General features: G+C 39.8%; 1 pseudogene; it reads right to left on the bottom strand.

Annotated features, from left to right (window-relative positions):
- Positions 1 to 403: 403 nt before the first annotated feature.
- LOC102535929 (large ribosomal subunit protein uL11-like) lies at positions 404 to 901 on the bottom strand (annotated as a pseudogene).
- Between the last annotated feature and the right edge of the window lie 4613 nt (positions 902 to 5514).

Below are 5514 nucleotides of genomic sequence, written 5' to 3'. Positions count from 1 at the left end.
TTTTTACTTAAAAAAACTAGTTTCCTGATACATTTACACAGTGATTCATTTCACAAAATTTTAATATACAGGCAAAAATTTAGGAGGCATATCAACTGAGGCTGTGTTCAGTCTCTTACAGAATTAGATCATTCATTATCTTTCTCATTCTTTGTGGTTGTGTTCATCACTTTGCAAACATGAAAACTTCACTTACACTTTCCAGGAGATGTGAGGAGTCACCCCAGTCTCTCAAGACAGGGGACTTCCAGTTTGAGACGCATCACAGAGAGGTCTGGTTAAATTGCTGAACCTACTCGCAAGAGGTTTAACTAAGTAGCTGTGAGGTCAGGCCCAAGTATGACTTTTGGGGGGGGGGGGGCTGTCAAATAAGCCTTTATTAAATCATTTTCCTTTGTAGTTCTTAACTCGCCGGGCATTCCGCCGCACCACTGTTGATGTCCTCTATGATGCTGTGAGAGTGGCGGCCATTAAGGTTGCAGCCCACAGACTGGGCAGTCCCCAGGATCTCCTTAATGGTTCCAGCGAGCTCTCCAGCTAGAGACCGGTGCCGCATCTGTCAGGCAAGGTCGACAGTCTCATCAAAAGTGATGTTTCCACTGTGCTTAATGTTTTTCTGCTTCTTTCTGTTTCTTGAGGGCTTTGATGATCAGGGCAGAAGCAGAAGGTACCACTTTAATCTGGGCCTGTCTGTTCTGAATGGTCAGCTTCACTGAAATCCTCAGACCCTTCTAATCACCAATCGCCTTGGCAATGTCATCACCAACTTTTTTTGGAGACCCAGGGGGCTGATCTTGGGGGCCAAGGCAGATGTGTTACCGACTTCTCCACAGGTGCACCTCAGGTATATGACTTTGATCTCATTGGGGTCGAACTTAGGCGGCATGGTGGAGGCAGCTGGTGTTGGATGAACCCAGATTTGGGATGACTGAAGAGAGTTGCACCTTGGCCTCCTCCGAGCCAAAAACCAAAAGCCCAAGTATAACATTTTGAACAAGTTCTAGAAACTGCACTTCAAGGCCCACTGACTGCTTAGGGGATTTCCATGGTAGAGATGAAAAAAATTCTCCTGCAGTATTTTCCTTCAACTGACGAATTGTGCTGAGATACATCCTACTGACACTCACTGAATATGGTCATTAAAGAAATAGTTCTTTCCTCAGATACGTTTAATAAACTTTTATCATCATCCACCAGGAGACGAACTCAGTCCTTGATTCAGAAAAGGAAAGAAAGAATAGCAAATCTTGACCATCCAGCCCCTAGTAAATATCCAGATTAAATTAGCTGCAAGAAGTATCCTCAATAACAAGGGAAATAGATTACCTTCCCCTACCTTTAGGGGATGCTTTCAGAAGTTCCCCATGACCACCTAGTCCCATAAAGTCTGAGAAGGTTAAGATATTGAGGTCTCCATGTTAGCTACCATCACCTTGATGAGGAGCTTCCCCAGTTACACAATTCAGAAAGAGATGCTGAAAGTTGGTCATTAAACCAAGCAACTCTACTAAGGATACCTTTTATTGAGCACTTACTACAGTCCATATATTCTCATCTCATTTCATCGGCATGACGTTCTTGCTCAGTAAAGAGGATTAGCCTCTTCTGCAGATGGAGCCAACAAGTCTGAGAGGGGGTATCCCAGAAAGTTCTGTTCATAAGTGGCAAAGCTGGGACTTGAATCCAGCTTGTAAGAACCCCAGGTTCAGGGTCTTTCTTTTACTCCACATTGACTGTCAGATAAAACAAGGCTTCAGTTCTCCCATTTCTGAGAGAATACACAGACTGTGAGGGTAGAGTGCTGAAGTCTCCTTGGCTTCGAGGTGTTTGACGGAGTCTCCACGGGTTTTAAGTGGTGTATCATTTTTCTAAAGCTGTGTAACAAATGACCACAAACTTAGCAGTCTAAAGCAATACCCATGTACTAGTTCATGACTCTGTACATCAGAAATACAGGCGGGCTCCACTGGGTTCTCCACTCAGGGCATCACAAGACTGAAATCAAGGTCTCAGGCAAGCTGGGTTCTTATATGGATACCTCGGGAGATAATCTACTTCCAATCTTATTCGTGTTGCTGGGAGAATCTAGTCCCTTGCGTTTGTGATACCAAGGTCCCCATTTTTTGGCTGGTTGTCAGTTGGGGGCCTCCTACAATTTCTAAAGATCACCTCCATTCCTTGTCATGTGGCTCCTTCCACCTTCAAGCCAGCAACTATGCATCAAATCCCTCTTGTGCTTGCATCTCTCTGAGTTCCTCTTCTGCTGCTTTCAAAGGTTCCATCTGATAGAGGCCCATCCGACTAATCTCTGTATTTTAAGACCGGCTAACTTGTGGATTTCATTACATCTACAAAGTCCCATCAGAGTAGTACATAGATTAGTGTTTGATTGAATACCAGGGGATACAAGTCCTTGTGGGGTGAGGGGTTAAGGAGAGGAATTCTTTTGATTTTGCCTCCCACACAAAGCTAGAATTGTACTCAACTCCCAAGGTCAAACTGTAAGATTCCCAAACTGTAAATGTTATCCACCCCTCTGTCTATACAGGGAACGTAGAGTCTGTTTTCCTACCTCCAGAAAAAAACTTCTGGATTTGCCCTGCTCCCTTTTTGTATCATGGAAATTAACCAGCGCTATCCCTGTGGAGGGGCCAGGATTAATTCACTATCCCATGGAAATTCATCCAAATTCTAATTCAAAAATCAGCCAATGAGACCAATGTCCAGGTTATTGAAGAAAATTATTTTCTCACAGATCATGTCCTTGAGTGATCATTTTACCTATTTGTTTGGTGGACAGACATAATCGTATTCTCTTTTTAGACGAGGAGATCCTTCAGGCAAAGAACTGCATCTTAAAAATCTTTGTGCTCACAAAGTGCCTGGCACAGTGTCTAGTATTCGGAAGATACTCAGTAGATGTCTTATGAATTCAGATTGTACTTGGCATTAATTAGGCCATAGGGAACAGTGCTTACTATTCACTAGGTGTTCATTCAATTTTATTTTCCTTTCCTTTCCCTCTGGATAAAAATTAGAGAAGAAGGCTTCCCTTCTCCTTAAAAAATTAAAACCTATAGCTATTGTCAGTATAATCACTCAAGGTTTATAGTGAGTGTTTATGATTATAAGGAAGAGAGATGATTAATAGTGTTAAAAATGTTTTCTTTACAAAACAGTTCACCTACAAGCATCTTTGGGACTGCATGCTTAAAGCTTTGTTAAGGACAGGTCAGCTATTTTTTTAAACAAACAAAATTTTAAAGAGGAACATAAAGACTTAAACAAAAGTAGACAAAATAGTTACTCTTGATGACAAGATTCAATGTTGATAGAATGCCAGTTCTCTCCAAATTATTTTCAGCTTTAAAAGGGGATTTGAAGAGATTGGAATAATTATGCTAAAGACTGAGACAAGGATATTTAGAAACAGAAGAATAATGCAGTGTGGGGAATGTGGGGACTCCTGGACATTAAAATATACTCTAAGATTATAATAATTATCTTTAGTTAATCCCTAAACCAGTACCAACATATCAGTGAAGCCAAATAGAATACCTAGGATATAGATTCAGGCATATACACAGATTTAGTATAAAATAATAATTGTTCTGGGGAAAATGTCTAATCATTCAAAATTAAGACATCTTTTTCATATAAGGAAATCACATCATTCCAGATGGATTAAAGATTTAAATTTAAGGATAAAGCCATACTTTCAGTTAAAGATGTTACATTTTAAACATATGCATTTACCTCTGTTCCCTCCTAAACCCCACTTAAGTATGAATAAAGTGGATTTTTAAATTTTTTATACAATATTAAAGGTTACAATTCATTTACAGTTATTACAAAGTGTTGTACAATACATCCTTGTAGCCTGTCTTACACGTAATAGGTTGTACCTCCCACATCCCCAACTCTCTTTTTCCGCTTCCCCACCCTCCCCTGGTAGTCACTAATTTGTTCTCTTATCTGTGAGTCTGCTTTTTTTGTTGTTATATTCACTAGTTTGCTTTATTTTTTAGATTCCATATACAAGGGATATCATATAATACTTGTCTTTCTCTGTCTGACTTATTTCACTTAGCTTAATATACTCCAGGTCCATCCTTGTTGTAGCAAATGGCAAAATTTCATTCCTTTTTATGGCTGAGTAGTATTCCATCACATATATATATATATATATATATATATATATATATATATATATACACACACACACACACACACACACATACACACACACACACACATATATATGTATATATACATATACATACACATATAAAATGTGCCATAGCTTCTTTATCCATTCATCTGTTGATGGACACAGGTTGCTCCCATATCTTGGCAATTGTAAATAATGCTGCTATGAAAATTGAGGTGCCTGTATCTTTTCAAATTAGTGTTTTGGGATTTTTTTGGCTATATACCCTGTAGTAGAATTGCTGGGTCATATGGTAGTTCTATTTTTAGTTTTCTGAGAAACTTCCATACTGTTTTCCACAGTGGCTGCTTCAATTTACATTTCCACCAACAGTGTACTAGGGTTTCCTTTTCTCTACATCCTCGCCAACATTTGTTATTTGTGTTCCTTTTGGTGGATAGCCATTCTGACAAGTGTGAGGTGATATGTCATTGTGGTTCTGATTCATATTTCCCTGATGATTAGTGATATTGATTATCTTTTCAGCTATTCATTTTTAATGTAGAAAAAATAGGATGGTTATTTTCCTGTCAAGGAATTTAAGACATTTGAATGAAAAGCAGAGAATTTCACCAAGAGTATTACATAATTTGGTCTAAAGTTCACAAAGCCCCTGGATGACTAGAGACGTACACTGCTATGAAGATGTGGCATATTCCACAGAAGCAACAAGTTCTTGTAAACAGGGAACTTCAACTTGAGCAGCCTATAGTGAATCAAATACCTCACTGGCTCTCAAAGATTCCATACAGTGTTGCTGTGGTCTGAATGTTTATGTTGCCTCTAAATTCATATGTTGAAATCCTAGCCCCCAGACATGAGGTGAAGCTTTTGAGAGGTGCTTAGGTCATGAGGATGGAGCCCTCATGAATGGGATTAGTGCCCTTACAAAAGAGGCTACAGAGAGCTTCCTAGCCCCTTCCACCATGTGAGGACACAACGAGAAGACTGCAGCCCAGAGAGGACCCTCCCCCAACCATGGTGGTGCCATAATCCTGGACTTCCAACCTCCAGAACTGTGAGAAATAAATTTCTGTTGTTTGTAAGCTACCTAGTCTGTGGTGTTTTGTTTCAGCAGCCTGAACAACCTAAGACAGAAAGTGCAAATGGGTATATTTGCTGCTCTGCAGGGATGTGGAAGGCAGCATGGTGCAGTGTCCTTCTGAGCCAAGTAAACCAGCCTGTAATGTAAATCCCAACTCTGCTGATTACTAACCACTAGGCTTTGGTGATGGAACTTAACATTTCAGGACACTAGTTCCTTCATCTGTAAAATGGGCACAGAAATATTTACCCTTTTAAAA

The sequence above is a fragment of the Vicugna pacos genome, chromosome 1, assembly GCF_048564905.1.
Source record: "Vicugna pacos chromosome 1, VicPac4, whole genome shotgun sequence".
NCBI lineage: Eukaryota > Metazoa > Chordata > Mammalia > Artiodactyla > Camelidae > Vicugna > Vicugna pacos.
The sequence above is the reverse complement of the archived record's forward strand: the minus strand, read 5'-3'. Positions and strand labels throughout refer to the sequence as shown.